Source organism: Anomalospiza imberbis, chromosome 18 (genome assembly GCF_031753505.1).
Source record: "Anomalospiza imberbis isolate Cuckoo-Finch-1a 21T00152 chromosome 18, ASM3175350v1, whole genome shotgun sequence".
In the NCBI taxonomy this organism is placed as follows: domain Eukaryota; kingdom Metazoa; phylum Chordata; class Aves; order Passeriformes; family Viduidae; genus Anomalospiza; species Anomalospiza imberbis.
In genome coordinates, this window is record NC_089698.1 from 9,583,875 (window position 1) to 9,599,024 (window position 15,150).

The 15,150-nt window shown below is 47.4% G+C and overlaps 1 long non-coding RNA gene across 2 annotated transcripts; it reads left to right on the forward strand.

Moving 5' to 3' along the window:
* The first annotated feature begins 9,979 nt into the window (after window positions 1–9,979).
* On the forward strand, window positions 9,980–14,865 carry LOC137484792 (uncharacterized). 2 transcript variants are annotated; one of them, XR_011005039.1, is made up of 3 exons: window positions 9,980–10,034; window positions 14,377–14,440; window positions 14,557–14,865. It is a non-coding gene; the product is annotated as an uncharacterized lncRNA (long non-coding RNA). The 2 variants fall into 2 exon arrangements; XR_011005038.1 differs by having other exon boundaries at window positions 14,377–14,865.
* The last annotated feature ends 285 nt before the right edge of the window (window positions 14,866–15,150 follow it).

Genomic DNA, 15,150 nt, shown 5'->3' on the forward strand with positions numbered 1-15,150 from the left:
CTCAGAAAGGGATTGACAAGGCTGGGACACCTGACCTCTGTAGTCAGAAGCTTTTTCCCTGAAAATCTTCATCTTAACCCTCCCCATCCCTAAATATCAATTCAGAGCCTTTTTTCCCCTCTCCCAGCCCCATTTCTAGAGAGCATCCTGTAGAAATAGCTGTTCACTGACTGGATTCCTTCTGACAGGTAAACTGAAACCTGCTGTTGAGCTCTTTTGGGCTGGGGATTGAGCAGAGCTGGGATGTGCTGGATTTTGCTGCTTTTCTGTCAGGGAGGTTTAGCTCCAGCTGAAGCATGGCAAGTACCTGCTGAGTCAATGTGTCTGTGCCGCCATGTGTGATGGGGAGTGCAGTGCCCTGGCTGACACCTGCTGATGAGCTCAGCCAGGATTGTTTTACCTGTGGGAGGAGGAATTTCTGGAAGGGAGAATGCAGAAGGGAGCAGGAATGACTCCTGAGCACTTGGAGTCAGGCTGAACCTGTTCTGTGGGGTGCTGGCCCTGCTGAGGCACTTGGATGATTGCTCCACTCGCTGGTTTTGTGGGAGCAGGGAGCTGAACTTACCAACACACCCCTGAGGATTTTATTCCCAGACTTGCTGAGTTCATTAAGTGGCAGAAGTGGTAGGTTTGGATCCCTTGTGATCCAGGAGCTATGGAGGATGTGTGCTAGGAACTCATTCAGCTGACTGCAGGTGCATCTTGAGGCTTTGGGTGTCTTGAATTTCAGGCCTTCTAGCAACGTGGGGAATTTGGGAGCATCCTGTGGTGTGTGTGATGGATGTAGGGAGGGAAGTGGATATTCAGCAGGCCCTTTGGGATGGAGGATGGCTGTGCTTGGAGGAACCTGGGGTCCTGTTGCCTAAAATGGCTCCTTTTATTATTATAGACTCTGTCATTCCCACCCTACATGGTGGCAACTGTGTCCAGTGCCTGAGTCTTTGCTGCCAAATTCACAGAGCCACAGAATTGTCTGGATTAGAAGGAATCTAAAGCCCATCACATCCCACCCCCTGCCATGGGCAGGGACACTTCTCACTATCCCAGGCTGCTCCAAGCCCCATCCAACCTGGCCTTGGACACTGCCAGGGATCCAGGAACAGCCACAGCTGCTCTGGGCACCCTGAACCAGGGCCTGCCCTCCCTCCCAGGGAACAATTCCTTCCCAATATCCCATCCATCCCTGCCCTCTGGCAGTGAGAACCATTCCCCCTCGTCTTGATATTCCAGGCCCTAGTGAAAAGTCATGGAAGCCCTTGGAAATCCCACAGCAAGATGGGGAGGAGACTCTTGGGGTGATAGAAAGAAATGAGAAGACCTTTGAGAACTGCCAGGCCCCTGTTCCACGGCTGTTTGTGCCTCGTGTTGGGCTTTGTGCTTTGGCTCTCTGGGGTGGGGAGGGCTGGGGCAGGGGAGGAAGGGGCTGTGCTGGCCCTGGGCTGGAGGGAGGAATGCTGATCCCTGCCAACAGTGCTGCCAGGGCCATGCTTTCCTCAGCAGAACTGCTCCCTGCCTTGGCTTCGCTGCTTTGGAGGAAAGCTGGTGCCTCCCAGCCCTGCTGCACTGGGGGAGTCTCACCTGGGGGGTCAGGACTGGTAGGTCCCACCCATCCCTTTGTGGATTGCTCAGAGGGGATGAACCCAACCTCCACGTACCCCCAGACTGCAGCCTGGGGTCAGGGCAGGGGAAAATGGGCCTTGCCTGCCCCTTCTCCCCTGCAGTGGGTGCAGAAGGCTGGTCCACGAGCTGGCTGTAAATCAGAGTGCACGAGGAAGGCAATTTTCTGAGAGTGAAACCTGCCCTCACTGAGCCCTGGGGAGGAGGAGAACTCCGAGTGTCAAGGTGGGACGGAAGAGCACCAGAATGAGATTTAATTTCCTTCCCAATAATTTTCGCAAGCTGTATAAACTTTCCTTATTTAAAACAAATACTCCCTGAAAACACATTCTGTGTCTGTGGCCCTGTGAAAACACCCCCAGTCACAACCTGTGCCTGTCCCTTGCTTGCAGCCTCAGCCAAAAGCCAGCAGTTTTACATTTTGCTCTATTAATTCGAGCTGTAAATTTCCTTGTGCAAAGTCTCCCAGGCTGGGAAATGAATTTAAGTAAACAGGGTGTACAATAATAGACTTGTGTTAGGGCAGGTTTTTCGAGTGGCCTGTAACTTTGGGGTAAGTTGGTCTAAGTCTTGCCCTGTTGCGGTGGAGAGCGTGTGAGCTTGTCCAGGAGTGGAGGAAGTCAGAGAAAAGGTCTGGCTGGTAGAAGTCTGGATCCAGACAAGAGCAAAGAATTCAGGTGAATCCCTTACCTGGCCCATGGCAGAAGCTTTGAACTAAGGGATTTTTAAAGCCCCTTCCAACCCAAACCATGATCCTATTATTCTATTCCAGATTATTAGATCCTATTATTCTCTTTATGATCCTATTATTCTATTATAATTTTTTGGTTCAAGTCTTCCATAATTAATTTTTTTTTCTCAGTGTATCATCTAGGGGATAGTATAAGGAGACTGAGGGGTTTTTTTGCTTCCCTTGACCTACAAAGTCCTGAATGACCACTCTAAAATCAATTCTATTTGCTTTTGTGACTAAAGGATTAGTTCCTTCTCAGTTATCTTTCTGTGGAAAAAAGACAAGGGGAGTTTCTCCTGTAAGTGTGATGAAAACCAATATTCTGTTTCAGGTTTGTGGGCATCCTTGCTCTGAGACTCCTGAAACTCTGTCTGTTTGGTGTACAGCTGTGCTGGATCCGTTTCTGGCTCATATTGCCAAGGAATCTGAAGGGATTCTGGGGATGTTATGAGGTGTTCATGTTTCCTGCTGCTCCAGGAAATCTCTACTGTAAATGCAACCTACTTATCTCAGGTTGTTGTTCAATCTTCTGCTAAAACCAGGCTCAAGGTGAACATGGTCTAGAAGGCTGCAGCTGAGGAAAGACTGATCCCATGTTGCAAAATAAGCAATTTTCCTGCCTGATATTACTGTAGTAGATGATTTTATTTTCCCCCATGAACTTGCAGTTAAAATGCACATCTGGTTGGTGTCTTTGAGTAGTCTTGTAAAGGGAACTTGATCATTAGATAAAGGGAAAAGGAACTTCTGGCTTACAGGCAGCTCTTTACTGAAAAAAAAAAAAAAAAAGGGAAATATTATGGAATAACCTGGCAGAAAAGCCCATGAACAGGGGTTTCTTTGGACTCCCCTGGGTTCGGGGATGTCTGGTTATCCAACCTTTCTCCAGCTGGCTCTTGTAAAACCACAGCAAAGTGGTTCTGACTTCTGCTGGGGAAAAAAACCAAGAAAACATCTTTAAGCCCTTATCCAGAACTCAGTAAAACCAATGGAAAACCTCTGAGTTCAGGGGATGTTGGATCACTTCCAAAGGGTGGAAAACAGTGCAGAAAGGTTGAGCCCAGCTCATGTTAGATCTAGAAGCCAAGGCAAATTCTCTGCTCCTGATAATGGAAAAAAAAAAGTCCTTGGCAAAATCTGGATCTTAGTGCTGGAGGAAGTGATTGACCCAAAATGGAAAAGGTTTGGATTTATGGGATAGAAGGAGGATAAAGCCTTGTTTACTGGGGCACTTGAGCAGCTTCTGATCCAGGAATTTTCTCTTGGTCCCTTCATTAGATAAAAGGAGAGTGCCAGGGTTCCTGCTGCTGCCACAGCCTCTGCTGTGATACATCTTTTTCCTCTTTGAAACAAGTGTTTGCACCCAAAATTCCCTCCTTCTCCCAGCCAGGGGGGTGATCCTGCAGCAAGGCTCAGCCCAGGTGTTTCTGTAGCCCCAGAAGTTCCTGAGCCTCATTTCTGTGGGGGTGAGGGTCCTGCACCTGAGGTGGAACTGGCAGCAAAAGGACACGTTTACCCAGCTGAATGCAAAGACTTTTTTAGATAAAACCAAGTGTTTGCTTTGGCTTTCAGAAGCTTGGAGATACCTTGGATGGAGAGCTGCCAGCTGGCTGCTCCCCAGCCACTGACTCAGAATGTAAAAGTGTAGTGTGAGTCCCTGTATTTTTTCCCCCCCACTTCTTGACAAACTTTATAACTGGCTTTTTTTTTTTTTTTTTGAGAGGAGGAGGGAATTCTCATGGTTTTAAGCAAATCACAACTGACTCAGCCTAAGCCCAAGGGTAGAATGGCGAAGGCTTGATGGATTAAGTGTCCTGGAACAACTGGCTACACAGCTCTTTCTTGTTTTCTGGCTGTGAGGATCGTCCTTTTGATCAGATCCATTTCCCTGCTGCTTTCCGGGTTGTAAATCCAGATTAGTCATGGCAGGGTGGCAAACAATTAATATGGAACAGGAGGTTAAGCCCAGGGACCGTGTGGTGGTCTCTGGGTGCTGGTTACACCCTGGTGGCCAGGTGGGGAAGCAGGGACACCTTGAGGCCACCTGCTGGTAAATTTGGAAGGGTCGAGAGCCTGAGATTCCAACGACAACCTGGATTTCTGTAATCTGTGCAGAGATGTCTCTGACTCACCTGCTTGAGCATCTGACTTCCAAGTCCTGCTGTAAGACTCAGATTTGTATCCCAAGTCCAGGGGAAGAAGCTGTGTTTTGGCCATTTACCATCTCTCCTGCATATCTGACCTTCACAGCTCCTTGTCTGTGCTGCTGAGGTCATCCTTACCCTCAGGACTCCCTGGATACCTGCTCTTGGAGAGCATCAGTCAGCTCCTGCTCATCCCTTGGGTGCTGGTGATCCCTACTGGAAGCAAGCTTCCTTGCTTCTCTGGCTGAACAGGAAACTGGGGTGATTTTATAGACCTCTGCATCTGTGAGAAAACACTGGGACACTTAAAATCAGGGTCACCAAGGTTGGAAGACACCTTTAAGATCATCAGGTTCAACCATTAACCCAGCACTGCCACTGCCACCCCTTTTTAAGGACTTTAGGGACCATGAGGAGGGCAAAAGCTTCAAGTGCAAGGCACAAAGTGTCCTGATTCCCAGGCAGTGTGATGAGGGATGAGCACAGGAACACCACAGCCCTTGGCTTGTCTCTGACTGAAATCCCTTCCCAGCTGCCCCAGTCAGACCAACAGGCTTGTTTTGAAGGCCAGTTTGTGTTATATTTCCCCAACCAGCTCCTGCTGTGTCTTCAAAATGCTGCCTGTCCAAAGGTGAAGGCTTTGTAAGAGATGAGGTGACCGTGCCCAAATGACTGCCATGTCCAAGCCTGAAAATGTTCTTTTAAGGCAGTTCTTTAAAGCAGTAAACTTGCAACACAATCAGTTTGTAGTGGGGTCCCAAAGGTGGAGCTAGCAAGGGCCGCTGTGTGAATTTGCAGATTTATTTCCAATAAACTGATTTGCCTGATTAGGGTGGCTTATGAACACAGCTGCTGCTTGGTGCACGGCTTCTGACATCAGCACTGTTATACCAGGGGTGAAATTGGCCTCCCCTACATTGTTACCAGTTGCAGGAATGTATCATCCACCTGTGCTCTGATTTAGGTGTGTGTAAATCCCAGGTAACTGCATTAACATCAATAAAGCTGCTTGAATAGATCTCTATCTGAATTGCTGCTGAAGCCTTCTCCTGTTGCTGTTGGCTATGCAGGTGCAGGGATGTGGTTGGCTTCAGCTGGGAAACACGATGCCATCCAAGTGTGTGTCTAGCATGCAAACAAGAAAATGCTGAGTTGAAACCACAATGCTCATTTAAAAGCAGGAGGGAGATGCTGTCAGGCTTTCAAGAGATGATTTCTCTTTGCCATCTTGAAATATTTGAACAGACAGAATTTTTCTGGTGAATGTTTGCCTGGAAATGTTTCCCTTGGAGGAGGAGAAAATGTCCTTCTCCTTTGTGGTGGTCAGGGGAAGGTTGGCTGGTTCCAGATTGGTTTTGATGGCAAAGTTGGGAAGAAAAATGAGTGGTTTTTATTTCTCATTTACCTCCTCCACCGTCACTGCTCCTCTGCTTTCACCAACTGCATAAAAGGACAGAGAACAGTAGCTTGCTTTTCTTGCAGATGTTTATTTTGTGGGCTTTTTAAACACAAATTTTGGAAATTGGAAACTTAGGAAGCAACCTTGAAGATATGGGCTGGAGCAGAGCCACCTTGCACTGGTGTATGGATTTTGGGTCAGAAATTGGGACAATTTCTGCTTGTGGTAGCAGCAGAAATTAAAAGTTACCTGGAAAAAAAAATTTTCCCAGGGAGTTGAGGGAGTTCAGCCCTCAAAGAATTTCTCCACTGAGCTGGTGGCGGTGGCTGCAAACCCAAAGCATTTGGGACTGGCAGCTCTTTGAACCACTTGTGATGTTATAAAGGCTCTCAGATAAATTATCCATACAATTTCAGAAGCTCACTGACCTCTTTGGGACAGTGATTTTGGGATAAGGAGATTCTGGGATGTTTGGCGGGGGGCATGTGGCAACTTCATGGATAAAGGTGCAAACCAGTATCAGTTTGGACTGGTTTTTCACGTGTGAAATGCAGCTTTTTTTGACTGGAATGTCTCCTGATTAGCTGAAATAGAAGGATTGGAAATACTGTTCAAGGCAGTTCATTTCTGGGAACATGTGCTCATATTCTGGGGACTCCAGCACTGAGTTAACAATGGACTAGGTGCAGGGGAGGAGGAAAGAGGGTTATTGGCAGGTTTATAATATTTCTTTTTTTTTAATTAAGATGTTGGTTCCTCGGAGTGAGAGGTGACATCTTATTGAAGGAAAAGGCTTGTTGCCTCCTGAAGTTTTCCCTTGCTGGCAGGGAGGAATGTTGGCTGCATGCCCTCAGCTGGTGACAGTCTGGGCAGGAGGAAGGGGGTGCCAGCCTCGGGCTCTGGGGACACTGGGCACCATCTCTGCTGTGTCTGTGCAGAGCCACTGTGACTCCAGTTCAAGCCTTTGGCCAAATTCTCATTCCAGACAGCTGGCAGTGGTCAATATTGGGGTGTGTAACCTGCCTCCATTTTTTTTTTACCACTGTGCCTCTGAGCTGGAAGCAAACACAAGACAAAGCCAAGCACCTTAACCCCCAGACTAAACCATGGCCTTCCTCATACTCCTCATCCCATAGAAAACTGGAATACGGCCTTTGGATTGAGCAGAGAATGTACTTCTGGGTTGTAACCTTTGCAGCTGGTGGGTCTTTAATATGAAGAAAGGTCTGAAAATATCAGTTTGGATCTGATCTTCGTTCACCTTGCAGGGCCCCTGAAGCAGCTGGTGCAGGAGTTGCAGTTCAGGTGTCTCATGTGCCTATTTTCCATGAACAGGTTTCCCACCTGGCTGTGTCTCCCATGGCAGATCGTAGCTGGAGGTCCCTGTTGGGAATTCTGGCAGTTTTTCCCACAGGCTAATGCAAAGTACCACAGGGATGGGAAGTGGGCAGGAATCTGTCATACAGAGGAAAGCAGAGGCCTTGGCTGCATCTTACATTGCAGTGGCTTTTTGGTAATAATGCCTTTTGTCAATAATGGCTTGGTTTTTATTCATTTGGGGGGAGTGTGTGGCAAACAGCTTTCCTTGGGGACAGGGGTTGGAGTGGCTCTTGTAGAAATGTCACCTGTACAGTGGTGTGAAGAAGGGGGCTGTTAAAACGACGAATTCCTTTCCAGGCCCGGTGCTCCTGTAGGTGTACCCAGGTTTGCTAAAAATAGGCTCCTTAGCTGCCTGAAAATGGGCTGCCGCAGGCGTTTGACTCCGTGCAGCTCCCCTCCTCCTTTCCCTGCTTTTGAAGTTGAATGCTTATGGATGTTTTTTAGCTTATCACAAACCCATCACAACTGGCAGTACTCCACTGTTCCAGGGCTGAGGGTTTTCTTTCTCAGCCTCCACCCATGCATGTACCTCTCGGGAAAAGAGCACGTGAAATTCTCCGCTGCTCCAAGAGGAGCTTGTCACTTCTCCATGCCTTAAAGATCTTGCTTAGCATTTCTTTCAGCGAGGCCTTCCCACCTTCTGGAGGACCTCAGACACTGGCTGTGCCCTTGATCTCGGCAGTTCCTGTGACAGACTCGTTCTTGTGGCCTTTAGTCTCTGCTTTGAGTCCTTAGGCTTGTCCTAAGGGGCTGGATGAGCTTGTGAAGGGGATGGAATTTCCAGAAGTCCTCCTGTTTAAAGTGTTTCTCTCCCAGAGATCACAGGGAGAAGAAAACTCACTGTTGATACCTGCTGAGACAGAACCATGGAATTGTTTGGGTTGGAAGGGACTTTAAATATAATTTAGTTCCAATTCCCCTACCATAGGCAAGGACACCCTCTAGACTCCCACCAGATTTAAGGGACACCTTCCACTGGATTTAGACAGTTTTTGCACCATCAGCAGCAGCTGGAGGTGTCTTGTACTAATCTTGGTTGGTTTTTTTTTTGTTTTTTTTTTGTGGGGCACATTAGGGGACAGGTGTGGCAGAAATAAAGGACATTTGGAAAACGTGGCCATGCCCACAGCAGGGCCCTGTGGGTGTGAGGCACTGACACGGGCGGTGTTGGCACCAGGAAAGGGGAGGCAGAGCAGCTGTGGGACTCAGATCTGTGCAGGAATGTGTGGGCTGGGTGTGCATGTGAGCCCTGCAAGAGTAACCACACAGTGCTGGAGGCTGGGAAAACCCAGTGGGAAAGATGGGTGGGCCCTGCTGTGCCTGCCAGGTGAGCCCATGGATGGTTCCAGCTAAAGCCAGGCTGCTCTTCTCACCTTGGGCCTGCCTGCCACAGCCGGGCTTAGGGGGGCTGTGTTCTAGACTGTGTTTTAAAGGTTGAGGGAGCTGGTTTGTGCACACCTGTGGGCTTCCAAGTGGCTCTTGCTGAGGCCTGAAGGGGTGTGCATCTGGTGCTGGGCATGGCTCCATGGCTGGAAGTGTGGCACTCAATAAGGGAGGATGCAGGACACGTTTTATGGTGCAAAAGAAAGGATCGGTCCTGGTTTATTTCACACGTCCCCTTTTATAGGGTTTTTTAAGAACATCCTCTGCCTACCCCCAATTGGTCAGTAACAAGTTGTTACCCTGTATTAATTGGTCACTCAACCCCCAGTGTGTACATGGAGGAAAAGTTGTTTGTGAGAGCCAGTTTTCATTTTCCTATCTAATGGTGTAAAAACAGTTTATACAGTTGGGTAATGTCTATCACAGTCTTAGGGCTCCTTCTCAGGGAAAGCAGGTTGTTTTCCACAGTCCCAGAGCTCTTCCTCAGGGAAAACAAGTTGTTTTTCACTGCTGCAGAGCTCTGTTGTCACGAAGAGCTGTCAGCTGTCTCATGGTTCCTGTCAGCTCGAGTCAGGATTCAGTTTGTAGGCCTTTGGCTGCTGTTTCACCAGCACAGAAGTGGTGCAGGAGCTGGGACACGTGGGCTGAGCACAGCTGGAATGAGCTGTTGGGAATGGTTGTGCTCTCCCCACTGCTCAGCCCCCAGTCCAGGTGTGGGTCAGCAGGTCTGAGCCAGGGCTCATTTGTGGGGTGAGCAGACAGAAAAGCAGCCCAGGCAGGCAGTGGGATGGTGGTGCTGCCTGTGGAAGGCAGTCTGGCTCAACAGGCCATGTGCATGAGGAGCTGCTCCTTCCCCTTCCATCCCAGCCCCAGCACAGATTAACCCTGTCAGAGGTGCTGGAAAAAAGATCTCTTCCCTGGAGAAGGGAATAGAGTTTCTCCCTATCCCCCGAATGAAAGTGTAGCTGGCAGTCCCTGCACACAAAGGATCCCCTATGAAGCCTTTCCAGCAGGTTTCTACCAAGAAAAAGATTCAATTTAGGGAGAATTCTGTAGGGTTTCTTCAAAAATCTTCCAGAGACAGGGATAGAGTAAAACATGTAGGGAAAGTTATGGGAGTGTTAATGTGCAGGACCTTTTCAGAGGGTTTTATTCCATGGGGCAAGGGACATCCCTGTGGTGTCACAACAAATCCTACAGATAGAGGTGAGCAGAATCTCAGGGGGTCTGTGCAGGTGGAGACAGAGCCAAATGTTACTGAATTCCAGTGCTTTGTGACACCCACGCTGCTTCAGCTGTGTCCACAGGCTGCAGCAGTGGATACCCCACTGCTGTGTCTGCCCTGTGGGGTTGAAACCCCTCTCCTGTTCAGGGGGTGGTGCTGACTGACTTTTCAGGGGTGTCATTGCTGTTAGTTCTTGAGGAGACAGGAAAATTCACAAATGTGCTGGGAAACAGTTTGTCTTCCAAAGAGCTTTGCTCCCTGGGTCAGGCTCTGTGATAATATCAGTGTCTGTGCTTAGGGAGGGATGTTTTGGTGGCTGCTGCTCTGCAAACAAGACAGATAAATAATAGCAATCGATGTAGACAGAGGTAATTACAGTGACAGCCCCACTGACAAATAGCTGAGTAAATGGAGGGGGCAATTTGCTAATGAAATGAGGATAAATGGATATATGGACATGCAGGATGGGGAAAATGACAGAAATATGAATTTGGTGTATTCCCAATAAGCACTGTCGGGGCTGCTGTGCAATGATTTAGTCAAACAAGGCTTTGTGTCCTAAATCATGAAGTTGTTGTAGATTGCAAAGACTGGTTTTTTTCCCTTTGGCTAAGTGTGGGATTGATCCAGAACTGGAGGAAGAGTGCAAATTCCTGAAAGAGGCAAAACTGGACAATAATCCCAGTAGTGGGCCAGTGACTGTGGGTTAAAATACAAAGTACCTTCAAGGCAAGGAGATGTGCAAGTAATTTGATGGAAAGTCAAAGGAATTTTCTGTTCTTTGCTCCTCCATTTAGTAATGGTGCAAGGTGCAGGAGTGTTTGGAAGTGTTAGCATTGGGATGAGAGTCAAAATGAGAGAAAACAGAACTAGAATAGCCAAGTTATGCTCTCTGCAGATGATGTTGGAGTGGACAGAAAGTCCTAAAGGTGGTGTGAGTACCTATTTAAGGCTGAGGATCTGATGTGTATCAGCTTCTCTAGACCCTGATTAAGCTCAGCTTAAGCTGCTTTACATCTGGGACCATCGCAAGAATGGTTTAAGCTCACTCTTAGGCAATGAGGAGTTTCAGATCTGTGGCTATACACAGGTGATAAACAGCTTCTCTTCTTTTTTTCTCCCCTGTGCTGTATGCTGGGAAATCCATGAAGTTTTTGACAATTTCAGTCAATTTTGGAGCAGAATCTGAATAGCCAGCTTGTGATCTTACTGCTCATCAACAAAATACTTGGCAAAGATAAATATTAATCTATTAATTTCTGTATTTTTTAGCTTATTTTGGCCATCTGATGTTATTTAAAGTGTTATTCCTACCTTTGCAGCCTCTTAAGGCCCTACAGCAGTCTTGCACATGCAGCTGTTTCTGGGGAAATACTGTGAAAAAATCAGAATTGTTCCACTTTTTAAGTGAAGCTTGGAGTGGTTTCTCTGGCTTTAATGGAACAGGCACAAGTGCTGAGCAGCATTTCAACTTCATGTGCTCAGGGTGGGGAAAAAATGCACCTTTAATATGAAAATGACATGATGCTTCTTTTCCAGAAATAGCATACGGTGTGTTTTGAGGGTACCCATTAATCTTCATTAAATTAGTGTCCTGGAAATTGGGGTGAACAGAGGTGCAGAGGGGAGGGAATGGGAGGAGATGGGGCAGCTCTGGAGCACGTGTACCCTGCTGCTTTGTGCAGCTCAGAACATTCAAAGTGCTGCTTGTTGGGGCTTGAAACTGAATTTTATGGAGGGATAAGATGGAGGAGGCAGGAGAAGGAGGCAACATAACTTCCCTGGAGGCAGCATTTCTGCTCAGAGCCTGCTTTGTTTTGGTGCGCTCTTCCTTCCTTGAGATTAATTAATTTGCAGTGGTGGGGAAGCTTTTGAAGGCTGCCTGATGCCACAAGCCACATGTCCCTTTGTCCTGCAGGAAAGGCAGAGCAAACAAATTTGTCAAATTGCTCTCCAGATGGAAAGAGAGCAATTCCCAGCCTGGGTGGTCGCTTTGTTTCCAGACAGGGAAATAGCAGGTGTAAAGCACCTTTTGGATGCAGAGCTTTCAAAGCATTGCCCCTGTGTGGAGCTGGACTGTGTTTCCAGACAGGGCTGTGTCCACAGTGCCAGGATTCCCTTCCCAGAGTTTGAGTCATGCCCTGGCCGTGGTTTTTGTTTTGGTTACTCTGTGCTCTGCTCTGGTGTGTGAGCAGCAGGTACTAAGTATTGCCTTTTGCAAGGGAGTGTCTTGCATCTTCCTCTGAGAAGTTTGTTTGCTTTGTCCCTGGGCTGAGCAGAAGTCAGGGATGATGACTTCCCCAGGCCAGGAGTTCCTTTGCTTCCACTCAGCCTGTGCAGGATGCAGTGCCTGCTCTTGAGGGATGCCATCTGAACAGGGCCACACCTCTGAGGCTTTGTGTTGATTGGCAAAAACTTAGAAACGCTTTTTGTCACCAACTGAAACTTCTCTCCATCAGTTTTGCTCTGCTGGTTCCTGTCTGGATCCAAATCTAAGTGTTCAAGATTCCAGACAGGCTGGATTCAAGGGGCAAAGCAAGGTCATGGTTCATGATTTTTAAAAGATTTTTCAATATATCTTTTAGAAAAGAGAATTTACAAAACCCGGTTCTGTGTGACTTAAAAATATTCCTCCCACATACTCTGTTTATTGAGATTTTGTTCTCAAGGTACTTTCAAGCTTTTCTGCATCATGATTCAAACAGAAGTGGATGCTATTTCTTGTCAATCTGAACGTGTTTTATTATTTGTCTTGAAGTGGCAGGTAGAAACCAAAGCTGAGTTGGGATTTTCCAGCCCACAGCTTGCACTGCTGACACTGAAAGATTGGATGTGTGTGGATGGAAGAGTCTAAAACTCACTTTTCCCACAGTAGCTGGACCTCCTCAGGTTTGGTTTCTTCTTCTTGGTGCCTTTTCCAAATTCCTCTTCATGCTGAGTAAAGGGAGGTTGTTGCCACAAGTTAGGCAAGGCTTGCTAACAAAGCCTGAGCTTGGAATTTAGGAGTCTAATCCTTGTGTAAGGTGCAATGCCACAAACCGCTCCAATTACCGAGCAAACTGGTGTGCACATGCTTCATCCTGAACCCAGCTGGAGTCTGTCTGCTGAGCTGGCACAGCCTCTTACTCCAGACTGCTGGGGGTAGCAGCACAAAATCTGTGGTTTTTATTCAATTTGACCATAAAGTGAGTGTTAAGAAATTCAGCATGCAAATTTTGTCTTCAGTGGTTCAGGGTGCCCCTGAGATGGATCTGACGCAAGCAGTCTGTCCTGGCTTCTTGCTCTTGTTAAATATCTTTCTCATGCTTTTGTAGAGTGGAGGGGTTTTTTGTGCCAGGCATAATAAAAATATAACCTCTGCCCCAAATCCTGCTGCTTTCATGTCAGAGCACAGTAAATGTTTGCACATTTTGATGCCCAAATGCCAGTATTAAACCTCCTGTCAGCTGTGCTTTGTAACTCAAGCTTGTTTAGGTGTAACCTGTTCCTGTAAAAAAGGAATTTCTCCCACACTGTAAACTATTTTTTTTAGATCAAATTATGTAGTATATGGAATTTCCCCTCTGTATTACAGATATAACAAGACTATTTTTAAGTCACTCTCAGCTGAATTGGGTGTATTTTACCTCTACATTTTGGGGCAAGTGTCTCTGGAGAGCTCACAGCCCTTGTTAGTGGTGCAGAGCTTGCCTGTCGTGGCAGACTCTTGTCCCTAAGAGGCATTGCAGGGCCATAAATGATAAACCCTCCTCTTCACTCCTGGGGTTTCCCATCATTCGGGAAGAGGAGGAAGGGCTGGGATGCAGGAGGTGCTGGGAAATGTGGCTGGAGGGGGTGGAGAGGCCATGGATTTCTGCCCATGGCCAAGAGCAATGGGCAGCTGACTGGTAAATATGGGAGGGAATGGGAATGTGGGGATGACCCCTGTCCAATTCCTTGCTAAAGGCTGCTGGCTTCATGGCACAGGCGGGTTTTGAGTCCTCAGTGGCACAGCCTGGTGCTGCAGGTGCTGGGAATCTTTAGGCTGCTTCCAAATCACCAGGATCAGAGGGAAAATGGGATCAGGACTGCAAATGAGTGAAAGTCAGCAGCAGATTGAATGTCTTGTGGCATTTTCCTTAGAGCTAAAGGAATTAGCTCAAATTTGGAGCCTTGGGTAAGTTTTAATTCCCTTTAAGGTGTATTTTGAAGGTTTCTTGCAAACTCAGGGCTCAGGTGGCATCCCAGCCTTCCTCCAGGTTCGTGTAGTCTTCCATGCTTGGGTTGTGCTGAAAGGAGCTCCTTCTGGGAGTTACAACATCCCAGCAGTGCTGGCACTGGAGCTGTATTCCTTGTCAGTGGCAGCTTGTTACTGGTTTATTGTCTGAAATTGGGATGGGAGCTGCTGGGGAATTGTCAAAGCTTAGCAAAAATCAATAGTTTTATTTTCCTTTTAGCAGAGCTGCCTCTGGACTTCTCTTTAAGGTTGGTTTCATGTCCAAATGCAGGTCCCCAGTCCAGTGCTCCTTAGCACGCTCCACTGGTCTGAAATGTCTTCTGTGGTGGGCAGCATGTCTGATGTGAGCTGATGTGGTTTTGCACTGCTCCCTGCTGCTTCCCTGGGCTCCAGGGGAAGGAAAGGAGCTGAACTGGTCATGTTCCACTTATCTCCAGCTGTTGAAACATCCTTTTCCAGGTGATGAAGAAACATATTGTTAAGATTTGAGACCTTGCTCTTTGCCAAGGATATCGTGTCCATTTATCTTCCCTTAAAATGTTTTTTTGTGTTTAATCTCTCAGTTCATCTTCACAACACCCATCACTCTGACAGTCAACACCCAATTCTAGACTCAGCACTAGGGGCTGGAAAACAGAGGAGTGCTCTGCACCAAAGTGACTTCTTGAAGCTGGGGTTTATTGCAATTAGTCATGAATCATAAAATAAAAGCTTTGCACGGAACCAGTGCTCCCATGGAAATTCTGGGAGTGCTCTCCTGAGCTCCAATCTCATTTGTGGTGCTCTTGGTTCTTTTGATATTTGCTGGCACTCCAAGAGGCTTGGCAAGCTCACAGGAATTGACAGAAGAGTCTTCAGGGAAATATGGACCCAGGTGATGTCTTCAGCCTGGTGGAGTTATGGACTGGGGCAAAATGCAAAGGAGAAATCTCTGTGCCGGGACAGAACTGGTTGTACTGTTACTGCTTTGAAGATATCTGCAAGATCTGGGGCAGGATCCATGGCCTAGGAACTCCATCCACAGTTGGAGGAGTTGGGTGGAACAGTTTATGA